This window comes from Peromyscus leucopus, chromosome 1, assembly GCF_004664715.2.
Source record: "Peromyscus leucopus breed LL Stock chromosome 1, UCI_PerLeu_2.1, whole genome shotgun sequence".
Taxonomy (NCBI): Eukaryota; Metazoa; Chordata; class Mammalia; order Rodentia; family Cricetidae; genus Peromyscus; species Peromyscus leucopus.
In genome coordinates this window covers 68910414-68925932 of record NC_051063.1, presented here as the reverse complement: position 1 = coordinate 68925932, position 15519 = coordinate 68910414, and the positions used below count along the sequence as shown (strand labels likewise).

Here is a 15519-nt window from a genome sequence, read left to right as displayed (position 1 = left end):
TTGAGGAAATGTCCTCGTTATAGGCCATGTGCTCTACATCCTGATGCTCTGAACCTCCTAGAGGTGCTGAAGTGTTCTGGGGGACAATAACCATGAAGGAGTTCTCAGATTAGGGGAGAGCAGCCACACGTCAGTGGGCAGACATGAGAAAGCTCCATGAGGGTTTGTAGCGAGCGTTTGTAAACATTGCCAAGGTCCTTCTTGGCGTCTCCTTTCTGTACTTTTTGCAGAAGGGGCAATGGCAGTGTTTCCTCTCATCTGCTCTCTGTAGGCTGGAGGGCAGCCCTGCCTCAGCTGCTGTATCCAGCAGAGCCTGGCTGCTGGAAACCTAGCTGTGCTGATGGAGGAACTCCAGCCCCTGGCAGCCAAATGCTCACCAGAACGCCTCCAAAATCCACGGTGGATGGGTCCCGGATTGGAAGGGCCAAGCTGCCATGGTGTAATTTGCAGCTAAGCCTGAGTTGTTCTCAAGTGTTTAGTCTTGATCAACCTCTCAGGGATGTGAGGGAGCCGGGAACATCAGTTCCATCCGGGGGGGATGTCGGGGAGGAAACTTTTAAGTAGTTTGGGTTGTCTAAAGGTCCTGGTCACTTAGTCAAAGTCTCCCTTAGTTAAGACAGTGTTCTGCAGGAGAAAATGGGTAGTGAGCATTACTTTCTAGTCCCAGGGGCCTTAGCAACTGTGAAGAGGTGGGAATAGGGCACTGCCAAGAAAGGAACTGTGCATGGGGGGGGCAGGCTCCCACACTGCGGGGGGGGGGGGGCAGGCTCCCACACTTGCTCCTCACTCGCCCCTGTTTGGGTACTCAGTATTGCAACACAGAGCATGCTCAAGTGGCTGAGCCAGTGGATAAAGATGGGTGGATGAATGGAGCTACCTCAGCTCTTAACAAACGCAATCCTGGGGCACCCTGGGTCTCACACAGCATGGCTCATCTCTTTACATGCATTGTGAATATCCTCCACACTCCAGTACGGAAAAGCAGAGTGGTCTTTGAGTCAAATGCCAGGCTCCTGTGCCAGCTTGTCACTTTCTTGCTGAGTGATAGAGATAACTTGACTCTGTACCTCCCTGGTACCCCTAGCATGGTGCTCAGCAGGAAACTGCCTGGGAACAGCCCTTCAGTGCATGGCTGTCAGAGTGCTAGGTGGCATCTGTGTATAGTTTCCTAATGATACTGCATGGCAGTCACTTGTTATTTAAGAAAAATAATTTTCAGAATATTTTTTGTAATGTACTGAAAACATGAGCACTGGAGCTGGGAAGATGAATCCATGGGTAAATGCTTGCTATGAAAGCGTAAGGACCTGAGTTCAAATCCTCAGCCCCTACAGAAAAGTGGGATGCAGATGTGACTGTGGAATTGGGGGGAGAGGAGGCAAACGGATCCCTGGAGCTCAATGGACAGCCAGCCTAGCTGAATTAATGAGCTCCATATTCTGTAAGAAGATGTGAAACAATTGAGGAAGACACTTGATGATCTCTGGCTTCCACACACATGTGCACACAAATGCACATGGCCATAGGCCTGAACATACACGCACCTACACGATCACATACATATACCATAACCCCCCCAACACACACACACACACACACACACACACACACACACACACACACACACACTATGAACACTGAAAGTATTCTCAGAGTTCTGGTTTATAAATCTATACCCTGCTCCATCTCTCCTGAGAGTAGTGTGAGCTAAACCAAAGGAAAGGAAAAGGTCTGGAGAGATGACTCAAGTGCTTACAAGAACTGGCTGCTCTTGCAGAGGACCAGGGTTCCCAACATCCACATGGTGGCTCATAAATACCTGTAACTCCATTTCTAGGGGATCTGATACCCTCTTCTGGTTTCTGTGGACATTGTGGACAATATGCTCATGTGCATACACACACACACACACACACACAAACACAAACACACACACACACACTGAAAATAAATACTTTGAAAAAAGGTAAAAGAAAGTACTTGTCATATTAGCAGGCAGGGTTTTTTTTTTTTAAGTGTTTTATTTTTAACTACGTGTATGTGTGTGTATGTGGGGGTGCGTACACATGAACGCAGTTTTCTGGGGAGGCCAGAAAAGGCATTAGATCCCCTGGAGTCAGGGTTACAAGTGGTTGTGAACTACCGAGCATGGGTGCTGGGAACTGATCTAGGTCCTCTGCAAGAACAGGACGCGCTCTTACTTAACCACTGAGCTACTGCTCCAGCTCTCTTAGCAGGCAGTTTTGAAGGTAACTTTAGAGGTAAGTTTAAAGGCAGCTTCTAAGCGCTCAGAAATGGAAGCACGTTGTCTTCCGCTCATTTGTGTCAGTTCACATGCAGACACAGGGCTCTGGAGTCCTGCCAGAATTTTAAAATTATAGCTAAAGAAATGATCCCAACTTAATTAGTATTGATGTTGCCGGGTAACTTCTAATAATGAGTGCAATTTGCAATACACGCTCACCATGTAATTTAACACAATGGGGCCCTCAGAATGTACGACTTGTATTTAATCAAGATGCAGGATTAATATAGACAAGAACGAAGTCTAGGTCCCCAGGCCTTTGTAGGGATGGGAGGAGGGGCTCTGTGGGTGCTCAGAGGGAGATTTTGTAGGTACCACCGTTCCCAACAGCCAGTCCTAACCCACAGTGCTTGTCTGGTCCCTGGAGAGGAAGTGGTGTCACTTACCTAGCAAGGGTCTCAATGTTTATGTGCCTCAGTTTCCTGGCTGAAAAATGAAGAGGATAAGGATCTAATCTCTTCCTGTTGTGGGGATTGAGTAAGCTGCTGGTGTCAGACATTTAGAAAGTAGCACACAGCACTCACCAGATGTGGCTCATTATCGTAAATGTTAGTATCCGTGTATTTTTGGATGCTGAGCTAAGGAGGGTGTCCTTCACCCCAAAACAGAGTATGTGTTTGTATTAGGCAGCTTTTCTTTGCTGTGAGGAAAAACCTAAGGCAGGCTACTTTATCAAGCAAAGAGGTTTATTTTGGCTTATAGGTCTGGAAATAAAATATCTGAACATTGTGGTATGATTTGGAGCTGCCTTTCCCATCCCAGAACCCAGACAGTATCACATCATGGTGGGAGTGACTGCATGCTTCTTTCTATGGGCTTTCTATGGGTTACATTTATTCCTGCTGTGACTAGATTCTTGACAATAAGCAAGGATTTATTTTAGATCCTGGTTTGAGGGTACAGTCCATCATGGCAGGGATGACAGCATGGGGCCAGTTATAAACCTGGCTCCTAGCAACCAACTCTTTCTTCTCTGCATTCCACCTGCCTAAGACTCTACAACATCCCAGAACAGTGTCATCACCTGGGGACCAAGTGTTCCAACACAGGAGCCTGTGGGGACAGTTTACACCCAACCCACAACACCCCTGTACCCGTGTAACTGTTAGGATTGGGTTGTCAGCATTTCGCCCTGTTCCAAGCTGATCACTGTCCAAACCCACCTCAAAATACCACAGTTAACGTGTCTAAACTTTCAAAACCATTAGGTTATCACTTGGGGGTTTAAAGTCTTGCGTGAATTCCGGGGACAAATCATATCAACACCATGGTAATGTTAATACCTCTGGTGGCTGGAAAGAGAATGCACCCCATAAGGCTCCAGCATTTGAACCCTTGGTCACCAGTTGGAGGCTCTTTTTGGGGAGCATTGGATGGTGCAGCTGGAGGAAATATGTCCCTGGGGGTGGCCTTTGAGGTTGGAAACCCCCCAGTACTTTGAGTTTGCTCCCTCAGTGCTGCGCTTACAGTTGAGGGTGTAAGCTCTCAGTCTCCTTCTCTGGATGACATGCCTGCTGCTCAAGACCATACCTCCCACCATGAGATTCTAATCCTTCTGGAACCATAAGCCCAAATAAACTCGTTCTTCTGCAAGTTGCCTTAGTCATGATGTCCTATTCCAGTGACAGAAAGTAACTGATACAATCTTAGAGTTGAGTTGTCTTTATGAGATAAACTTAGCCATGCTGAAGTGTATATGCCATTTGCATTTACTCCTACAGGGTGCTTGTGTGTCCCTCCCTTCTGCCCATCTCCAGCACATCTGCATCAGTTCAAAAGGAAATCCCATCCCCATGAAACACCCCTCCTCCCAGTCTTTGGCAACCACTAATCTGCCTATGGATGTATGCATTCTGGTTATTTTCTCTAAATGAACTCATACAGTATGTGACCTTTTGAGTCTCATCCTTTTCCTTCTGTAATATATTTTATAGCTCAGCTTGGTGACAGTGTGTATCAATCCACTCTGTCCAGACTGGAGACTGTCCCAATCTGTGGGTAGGCCTCATCTGTTTATCCTGGTCCTCAGGTGGCCACTCAGGTTGTTCCCACTTTAATGGCTATCCTAAGAGGTACAGCTATGAATATTTATGTACACATTTTACTTGAACACCTGTTTTCAGTTCTTTGGGGGTACCTATATGCCTAAGGGTAGATTATATATAATTCTATATTCAAATTTTTCAAAGCCACTAAGCCATCTCTTCAGCTCATGGTGCTCTTGCAAAGACTTTCAATTTGATCCCAGCACCCACACTGAATGACCCCAAATGGCCACGTCTGGTGACTCAGAGCTACCTGTAACTCCAACTCCAAGGGATCTGATAACGTCTTCTGGCCTCCTGGACACCTGCACTCTCATGTACATATTCACATATAGATACAAAGTCAACAATAAAATGATTTTTTAAACTATGAAGGAAGGAGCCACCCTTCTTGCTGCTGCTGGGCCGATGGCTCCCAGCTGCCTTTGGCTTTCCTGGGCTGTGACGGCATTGCTCCATTGGCTGCCTCAGCCTCTACTTTGTGTAACCTCCTCTTCTCACAAAGACAGGTCAGTGGACCTGGGTCTAGCCCAAGTCATCTTGGCCTCATCTTAACTGCTCACAGGTACAAAGAGCCTGTGTCCAAATAAGGCCACACTGTGGGCTTCCAGGAGGACATGAACTTGGGAGACTTTGTTTAGGACCTTACTCTTTGCTGCCCTCCAAAGAGTAAAGTCTTAAGCCTCCCCATCCTGTTGAGCTTCCAAGACCAGCTTCTGCCTCCAGTTTACAGTTCCAGCCTCAGTCTATGTCCCAGGGGCATTTCACAGACAGGGGAGAGGGGGATTTCCAGAGGCAAGGCTAAGTCTAAGCATTAAGAATTTTATGCTTAATCAACTTCTGGTCCCTCTTAGGTACTTGACTAGCTTAGAAAATTACTGCTTAATTGACGACTATTTCCTTCAGCCTGATCTAAGTATGATTCAGGAGTTTGGTGGCATTTAAAGATTCTTCAATTGATGACTATAGTGTCTAATGGAAAATGAAAGAGGAAGCAATGTTTGGGCCATGTTAACGCAAGGCTACATTTTATATTTTATTTATTATTATCAATGTTTGCGTGTGAATGCACAGGCACAGTCATGCCATGACATGCATATGGAGGTCAGAGGACAACTTTCAGGAGTCCATTTTCTCCTTTCACACCGTGAAGGAGAACCTACCTGGGGAAGAAACTCAGTTGGTCAGCCTTGGTTATGAAGTGAACCATCTCACCAGCTCCAAAGCTCTGTTTCTTGGAAAACTTTGGGGACATGGAGTTGGACAATGTGGAGAGTGTGAGGCTTGTGTCCTTTCTTTTTGTTCCCTCGCTTAGAAAGACCTGGGTTCAGGAGAGCTTTGGGGTGAGCATAGCTGCATGGCTGGTAGAATGAGGACAGCTTATGCAAGGACCTTTGGGGGGCCCTTCCCGAGCCCGAAGGCCATGTCAAGTCCAAGGAGTGTCTGGCTCTCACCAGAAAAGAGAAGTTCTGTCTTGCCTCTGCCATGGTGGCCTCTCCGCTCCTCCTGGCCTCTCCCCTGCACGGCTCACATTGGAAGGAGGCTGTGCTCATAGAGGCCTGAGTGACAGCTCCTGCCCAGCCTCCTTATCCTCACAGGTTCTACTGCGGTTAGACATGAACCGTGCTAAACACGGTAGAGGAAACTTGGAGAACGCTGCAGCCTGGTTCTGCTTCTCCTATTGCTCTTCTTCTCCAGTGGGTTGTGACATTTCCTTCCACTGAAGTCTCTTCCCCTTTTAACAGAGCGAGGAGTGCTCTCTCAAAGGACACAATATTCTTGAGTCTCTGTTGATAAATAGTTGAGGCAACAGGGCTCTGTGTTTATAGAAATATTGGTAGGGGGGGAGAAAACTCAACTTGGCCCTTTGTGGGGGGGGCAGTAAAGGCTGTTTCATTCACTCCCTGGATAAATATTTATTAAATACCAATTTTAAGGATGTGGAGGCCTCTCCCAGGTAGACCAGGATAAATGGAGCCGTACATGCGGATGTTTAGAGTCCCAGAGCCACAAAATGCTAACACTGGCTTCTGCCAAAAGAAGCAAAGGGTATTTTTCCCCCTTGGGGACTGGGGTGGGGGGTCAGTAAATATTTTTCAGTAAATTTTTTGGAATTTACAAAATGTGTATACCCATTTCATTTGTCCTGAAATGAGATGTTTGTTTGTTTAGATGTACCTCACACTCATCCTGATGAAATCTTGCAAAGCCCAGGAACAAAAGCATGCCCAAGACCAATGAACTTGAACTGTGGACATGTGGGCGTCTGTATTCTGGGTGCTTGGCAGATTGCCTGCGTTTGAACTCGGGAACTCGGGCTTTGCCGTTTTACCAGCTGAGCATCCGTGGGCTGGTAGCCTGACCTCTCTGTGCAGTGCACTGTGCAACAGGAACCATGGAAGCCTTGTACTGTTCCGGAGTGGTAGCGGAGGCCAAGAGGACTAGATTCTAGTCTTGTTGGGGTGGGGAACTAGGTGTTCTCTGCAGGTCTTACAGGAGCCAGACTTCCTGGACTGGGGCTGCTTAGGAACTAAGGGTTAGAGGTTCCGCTACAGTGTAGCGCCTGCTGGGTCCTAGCTCTGTGCTCAGATGGAAGAGCCTCTTCTCCTGGTGTCCAGGAGGCTCTTTGTCATGTGTGTCCCCGGAGTTTGTGTCCTTGGAACTAAAAGCGTAGGTCCTCCGCAGCTGCCCTGCCCAGCACCAGCACATACAAAAAGAAACAGAAGTAAAATGGATTATGCTACCTGCACCTTGGTCACCTTAATAATTCCAATTATGTGTTTACATCCCAGACAGGTCCATCCGTAACAGCAGGGGGCTGCCTCTCAGTTTATTCCTGAGTTAGTGAACAAGTTGGGGGGTAAGCTACTGCTCTGTGTAGCTGGTCTTGATCACATGATCACTCTCTCAGGACTCAGTGTATTGTTTCAGAAGGTCCCCATGGGCCAGACAATGCCAAGGGCTTTCCTCACCTCTCCAACTTCCCTGGAGACGTGAGAATTTCTGCTCCGCGCATTTTATGCACCCAGCGAGAGGCAAGCCCTTCTGAGCAATCCCCAGATGTGAGACCCCCTGTGGGCTGTGACCATGGCTTGCTTGACTTTCCCGGCCCCTTCAGCCCCTGTCCTTTGCTCTGCACAACCGGCCTTACTCATTCATACCCTCAGTGTTCCCCTAGACAGAGCCCCCAATTTGCATGATTTGCCCAAGCTGCTCTTGCACTTTGGAAAATGGAAGAGCCAGGGGACTTGGAAACCAGGCTCCTGCCACATGCCTGGCTCTGCAGAGAAGGCTTGGCTGGAAACGAACCCTTTTCCTTGGCTGAGGAATAACAAGGCTGCCCACTCGGTGAGGAATAGGCACCATCCACACATCCGGAGAGAGGCCATGCGGCCAACAGTTTTTCTGCCAGTGGCTGTCCTCATTGGTGTGCTAAATAGCCAATAGCAGACCCATTAAGCAGCTGGCAGGTGAAAGCAGGTGTCCCTAGAGGCATTGCCACCTCCTCTTTCGGCCCCCCGGATATGTATATGTATGCACTGTGAGTTAGAGTCTCCAGAATAATTGATTTTCATATGTATGGGAGAGTCAGTGCTGTGGGAAGAAAGCCAATGTCCTGTGCTATTTGATGGGTAATTTCCTCCTAGCTCCTTTCAGCCAAGGAGTTTTCCCTGGGGTGTTAAATTTCTTGACTGAGGGAGGAAGGAGGGACCCACGGATCATAGGCTTGAACTGAAAGTGAGGAGATGGGGGTGAGGATGCCTGCTAGGCAGAATTCGGATGTGCTCTAAAGGGCTAATTCCTAATTAATCGCTTCAACAGCGTGTGAATGGAGAGAGGATTTGAGAAGTTTGTCACAGCATTGCTGCGGTCATTATCTGGGTAGTGATGGGACCAGAAACCACATTTATAAAGTGAATCTGCAGAGATGCTGGTCAGAGCCTGACCTTTGGGGACACACGGAGTTAGTTAGGAAGGTTGTGATCTCTGATCCAGTGGCAGGGGGCTGGTGTGTGGGTAGACATTTCATTTCTATGACTTCCCCGTGGCGCCATCTACTGGCCATCTTTGGCATTTGACCTCCAGCAAAGTGTGTAAGTGCAGAAACAGCTCCTGAATCCTGCTTCTAGTTTCAGGCGTCTATTTCAAGATCAAGTCCTAAGCTGAACAGAGCCCCTAAAATGTTAACCACTAATACTTTAATCACACGAGACACCCCTTCTCGAACCCGTGTCAGCTTCCTCTCCAACACTCAGCACTTCGCTATTGTGTGTATGTCCCACTGAGCTGTGAGCATCTTGGAGTCTCCTCTCCCACCCCCACATCCTCATGTTGGAACCATGTTGGTTCAGGAGGTGCTCAGCTAGGATTCTCCAGATGAGCTGGGATGAAGGCCGTACCAGGAACACTTGTGTAGTGTACAGGCTCACTGGCCTCTTGCTAGCACAGGGCAGACCACGAACAGGGCTCATCTGGGTTCTCTGACGCATCCTAAAGTTGGCACAGGGTCTCTGATCCCAGAGCCTCACATTATTGAAGATAATTCTTCACATAAAGAAGACAAGTCTCTGAGAGACAGGCAACTTGCAGAGTGACCGATATTGAGCCCAGGTAGGCGCCTCACCCATCTATCTCTCTGTCCTCAGTGCACTGCCAAACTGATTTCAAGACACTAAAATGCTCAAGGCTGTTCTTGTATCAAACCTCTCTGAGCTCAGCACCTCCCTAGATAGCAACATAACTTCCGCCTCCCCTTGGCTTGTGAGATCCAGACCAGCATCGCTTTGTGCTGAATAGTAATATTTTCCAGTATCGCTGTCCACCCTCACTTAGCAGCAAATAAAAAAAATCAGAACATCATTCTGTCCCCCGAGGCAGGGTTGCTGAGTGCCCCAGGCCTTAGAAAGGCTTTTTTCCCGGCAGCCATCTGTTACATTTGACCCTCTGCTCAGCTCAGGAGCCATGTAGGCATGCCTCCAACATGCCAGCCTTGGAAGAGCAGCACTTCATGCTCTAGGAGTGCAGCAAGGTTGAGGATGCAAGCTTAGTCACCTCGGCTTCTCCAGCACCCAGTCTATGTAAGTGGGTGGGTGGGGGTGAGGCAGGAATATCTTGAACCCATTAAAATCTTCGACGGGAGAGTGTCTCCCCCTCACCCCCCCCCCCACGTAGAGTAGGAACACTTAAAGGGAGCATCTTTGTCTTGACTTGTCAGTTAAGCCAAACCCCTTCCATGATATGGGAAACACCTGTTGAACCAATGAACAAACAAATCTGGACAAATAAAAAATAATCTCTATTACTATCTGCTGGTCGCACTAAAACCAGCATTTCTTTAAAAATGTATGCGCTCCGTGATGTCTCCCAGTGTGAGAGCAAGCCATTTTATGAAATTGGTGTGCATTTACTATTAAAGAGGAGAGTCTCTACTTATTAATATTCCCAAAGGGTAGCTTTTGGGTTCGCTGCTCTGCTGCTGTTATAATTTTCTATAATTATGTGGTGCTGATTGTAGTTTGCCAACAGAGCGTCAATAAAATGAAATGTAACCCTGGAGCTAACACATTCACACCATCCCCACCCCCACCCCCACTCTCTCTTTCATTCTCCTGCGTTCTCTTGCTCCGACTTTGCAGCCTCCCCATTGTCTGGTCCCAGGGAGGCCAAGAGGACATCCTCCTTGCAACCCTAGTCCCTGAGACCAGAAGGAGGGCAAAGCTGTCTTACAGCACACAGTTTGTTCAAATAGCAGGGAGGATCTCTGTTAGGGGACCCGTTGTGATGATCTAGAAGTGGAAAGAGAATCTGTTTGTGTTTCTTTGGTTTTGCTTTTTATTTATTTTTATTTATGGTGGTGGATATTAAAGCTAGGGCCTTGCACACAGTTTGGGCAAATGATCTACTAACTGAGCTACACACCCAGCCCGTGAGTCCTACCTTTAATCAGCACTAGGAGCCAGGGGCTGAAAGGAGCTTGTGAGAAGTCAGCCTTAGGGGGCAGAGCCGTCTAGGAGCCAGGAAGTAGATCCTCTCTAGACACTGAATCTGCTGGCAGCTTCGTCTGGGGGTTCCAAACTCTAGAACTCTCCAATCTGAGGCATTTTGCTCTAGTGACCTGAACTGTAAAGGGGGTGGGAGGGCTTGCCTTGTTTTGTTCAACTTTTTGTTTGTTTGTTTGTTTGTTTTTCGAGACAGAGTTTCTCTGTGTAGCTTTGCGCCTTTCCTGGAACTCACTTGGTAGTCCAGGCTGGCCTTGAACTCACAGAGATCCGCCTGCCTCTGCCTCTCGAGTGCTGGGATTAAAGGCGTGCGCCACCACCGCCCGGCTTGTTTTGTTCAACTTTGAAGACAGTCAATGCCATTAAATAGTTGAATAACTGCATATGAATGAATGAATGAATGAATGAATGAATGAATGAATGAATGAGTGAGTGAGTGAGTGAAGTGACTGAATACATCGATGCATGATTGAATGAAGCTACCACAAACTGACTTGAATTGGACTAGAATGTGGCCCTGACTCTTCCATTATCTAGATATGTGTCTTGGGCCAAAAAGTCTTTCTGGGTGGTGTTCCCCTCAGCAGTAGAAAAGACCGTGGGGAGCACTTGGTTCCTCCATGCATTGTGCACCAGGCAGGAAGGTGGTGAACTGGCAATGTTTCAGTCCTAGAAGCAGGGGCGGGAGGCAGTGTGGCAAGGGAGAGCACGGGTTCCCTCAGAGGCTGCTGTGGGCCAGACAGGTGAAGAACCGGGAGGAATTTTCCCAGTAGAGCAGAGAAAAGTCCCTGCTAGGGAATGTCCCAAGAGCAGACTGAGAGCTGCTGAGATGCCGAGGGTGGGAGGCTGCTGAGGCAGGGGCCCAGGGAAGATGCTGGAAAGGCAGATAGGGGAAGTGCCCACCCTGGCCTCTCTCAGGATTCTCTCCGATCTCAAACCCTGAGCACAAGGAGATGACTGCATTTGTTTTTCTTTTCAACACACTTGATTTCCCCCCCACCCCAGTAGATTTAACCCCTTCCTTCCTGATACCCAAATGCATTGTTTCTAATCATTTGTTTTCATATGACCAAAGCTACTGGGAACACACAGGTTCCAGCTTTCTGTGGGTAAGTGTATTTCTGCATTTGATGCTAACATCTCTGTGTGGAGCCACTATAAGAGGTTCTTGCTTAAGTTTTTAAGATTTTTACATTAAGTTGGAATATTTAAAAGGGTGCCATCCACATAAAGCCTGCAGACCTAGCCTTCTCTGAGGAGTTCAGGTGTGGCCTGCATCACTGTGTGACCCAAAGTGATCCAACTTCATCCTGTTTCTTGCCGTAACACCCCCATCTGCCTCTTTACTTACAGCCTATGGCTGCTGCTCCACAGGTGGACATGCAGACCAGGCTTGGAATGGCTCTCCAAAACAAAGGGTACATGATGTTCCCTGGCACCCTCGCTGGAACTCCCACAGGCCATTGGGAAAGGGAGTTGGGGAGAGGGGAGGCCTGATTTTTATTTCCTGACTACAAGCAACATTATTTCATAATTTCAAGCGAGATACCTCGTTCTCAGGCACTCACCATGCCAAGTTGTGGGAGAATTTTAATTCAGTTTGGTCTTCCTTAATTTGCTGTGGATACACGCATTTTAATCTTCTTTTATTAAAAATAAATCCACCCTCCTCACTCGGGTCTCTTGTGTAAATATCTAATTAGGGCAGATGCGTGGCCTGGTCCAACGGGGGTGTGTCAATGTCCCTCAAGAAAGAGCTGACTTCAAAGAACTGCCCCTGCCACGTGAGCCATGTTAATTGAGCCAAACAATGTCCATGAATTATTTATAACTGCTCCTCTGGTTATTTGGTGAGAAAAATCTGGTCCCAAATTGCAGTTAAGAAAAGCCCTCTTCCTGCATTATAACTTCAGAGAAGCATTTTAGATCCTCTCTGGCACACCCAGCCATGTGAGCATTGAACATGTACAGCTTTTTTGGTGCCTGAGACGTTGTGAGGCCTGAACCTGCCCAAGTCCTGGAGCTCACCTGTGCAGCCTCTTTCCAAGTCAACCTGAGTGCTCCTGGGAAAGGGTATAGAATATATACTATACCATAGATGATATTGGGGGCTGCAATTTCCCTTGCTCCCACCCCCCATTTCATGCTGGGCCAGCTGGGAAGGAGAAAGCAGGTCCTTTTTCTGCTGCTGAGATGACTGCAGTCTGAGTGGCATATGGTTGGTGGTCAGTGCATCTGCAGGCATGAGTTTGCCTTGCGTTTCCTTGGATGAGCATCACTCCTATGCTACACCCTTTCCTAAGAAAGGAGGCATGGGAAACATGTGGCAAGCCCACTAAAGGTTTGGCGCAGCACATCATCAAGGCAAGATAGCATCACAGTAATAAATTCACACCAGTGGCATTAGGATAGCATCCTTTCTACCTGTCGCCTCTGCCCACTCAAGATACACAGAGAGCTGTGTTTCCCTAGCTGGGAGCTAGGATCCCAGGATGCTAATCTGTGAGCGAAAATGCATCATATTACAGAAACTACAAGTTCAAGTCCGCTGACTAGAAGGGACCTGGACACCAACTTTGGTTTCTTTGTTTTTGAGACAGTTTCCTATAACTCAGACTAGCTTGGAACTCTGAATGTGCTATGTAGCCAAGGATGACCTTCAACTTCTGATCCTCTTGGTTACGGGTGTGGCACATGGCCTCACTCCATCTTGTCTCATGCTGGAGATTATACCCAGGGTCACATGAATGCTGCCAGCATTCTGCCAACTGTCCAGTTTTTCACTATGTTCTGAAAGCGTCTGCCTTTTAAAGACGGAATTACACAGTAAGGGTAAAAATGCCCAGACCTCAAGCCTATGGTGTGAAGGATTTTGACAAAAGCATGTGTCTCTTATCATTCAAACCCCCATCAAGAGGAGACACTGACTGTTTCCCTGGGAACTTTGATGGGATGCTAATGTCACTGTCACAGGGGGATAATGCTCATCTCTTCTCTGGAATAGAGTCCCTTCATATGTTTTCTAGCACTTTCTACTTCCAGTGGCCATGGGGGGGGCATAAACTAGCCCATTGAGTCCTATGTGTGGTCACAGACCTAAATTCTCCAGCCTGTTTCCTCTTGGGTTCAATTGGGAGGGAATCCCCATGCTGTTTCCTCGTGGTGCTGGGTTACTCATGTGTACTTTCTTCCCACAGAGCCTTGCAGCAGGCAGGTAGATGGATGGTGCCTGGTGCCTAGCTGTAAGCCACATACATCCCTGTCATCTTACAGATCTGTGTCGTCTACCTCTTAAATCTCCTGTCTTTGTGGTCCAGTTAAAACAGATCTCACTCACCCAACCAGGATCCATATTCTGTGGATCTGCAGATGGTTCTTGCTTCTTCTGGAAGTTGAGGAGGGTTGGCTGAGACCTCTGCTGACTCCCACACCCCAGGGCAGTGGGTCTGACAGACAACTGGGCAGGAGGTAGGGGGTGGTGAGATATGCCATCATAGCTGTAATCAGAGGCCCTTGCTGTCCCCGAGGAAGGCCTAATGCTGCCCCATGGTGATGGGGGTGGGGGTGGGAGGAGAAAGGAATGAAGGAAGGCAAAGGAAAGAAGGGAAGGGGCGGGAGAGATGTTCGGTGGTTAGGAGATCTTACTCTTGTGATTGCAGAGGACCCAGTTTGGTCCCCAGCACCCCGGTTGGGTGGCTCACAGCCTCCTATAATTCCAGCTCCAGCGGATCAGATACCCTCTTCTGGCCTCCACACACACATTTAGTAAGACTGGGCACTGCTAGAGCCCAGTGCCCAGGTGATTGGCACATTTGCTGAGGCAATTATCCTGAAATTGTAGGAGCTGATTTCAGCACAGAGAACATTAGTCTATGAAAATGCTTTCGAGTCTCCCCTGGAAGCAGTAATGGAAGTGTTGGTTTATTTATGGGTCTTGATCGAAGGGCATCACCAGCTGATTTATAGCCCAGATAAAGTCAAATAAAAGTCATGAGGGGAGGAAGTGATCCTTCCCTGACTCTGCCATTGAATGTGTCTGTCCCTATCCCCGGAGGGCTCCAAAACACGGCCCACAGTTGTCTCTTCCCAAGACCCCAGGTGCAGCTGCTCTATGAGGGGTGCTTCATGAACAGGATGCAAGATGTGTCCAGAGGGGAAATGGAACAGGGCTGGGGTTGGCGGGCTTAGTGAAAGTGAGGAAACTGCCTCCCCTGGCTTCCTGTCCCTGAAAGTAGAACCCCATAACCCCACTGAGTGTTCTTGGGGCTCTGACATGATGCGGGTTCAGAGACAAGGTGGTCAGCAGTGTGAGGGCCCTAAAGAACCAGCACGCATTCGTCTTGTCCCTCCGAACACACTGGGTCCCCAGCTCCAGATACCTGCTTCGTCGAAAACACTCCTACAACTTTACTGGGTGATGCTGGGACTCAGCCTTTCTTGCCCCTCCAGCACCCACCCCTGTAGGTAATCCAAGACCATGAGGTGGTCTCACAGAAGTACACATCCAAGTGCAGAGAAGAGTTGACAAGAGAGCCGAGGCAGCAGGAGACAGACGGACAGCTGTCATCAATGATCTAGTCAGGGTGATCTGCACAGTATGGAGGAGAGCAGGGCATCCATGGTGGCTGACGAGGGGCCCAGGAGGCAAGTGAAATGCTGGAGCAGATTAAGAGTGAGGTAGCTGCTCAGGATAGCTGAGTGAACGAGGAGCTGGGGAAACAGAAGTGGATGGGAGCAAGACCACCATCCCTGCAAAGCCATAGCTGGTGTGGTGGTAACTTCACAAGCGGTAACATCTGGACATGCTTAGTAATGTGAAGATGCTGTAGTGGTGAGCACGAAAATAGTTACAGCTTGAAACACCCCCTAAACAGTTATGGCTTGAAACACTCCCAAAACACTAATCAAAGTCAGTGTCTAGCCCACACGGGCTATGGGCAGTGATTGGGTCATAAGAGCTCTGATTAATCCACTGATGGGCTCAAAATCTGAGGGTGTTTGGGGTGCAGCTCTCCCTAAGTGTTTCCTCAGGCATTTTGTCACAGTCGTGAAAGGCTGGCTAGCACAGAGAGTAATCAGCCTTACCTCCCCAGTGGGTGGACATCACAGTTCGAATTTCCTTTACAGGAATTGACAATGCCTTCCATTAACGCCATGAACTTTTCCGACT

The 15519-nt window shown here is 48.2% G+C and overlaps 1 protein-coding gene across 3 annotated transcripts in view; it reads left to right on the top strand.

The window, feature by feature from the left end:
* Positions 1-15519, top strand: part of Ptpre (protein tyrosine phosphatase receptor type E) — a 149591-nt gene that overhangs the window by 84993 nt on the left and 49079 nt on the right. The window lies entirely within an intron of this gene.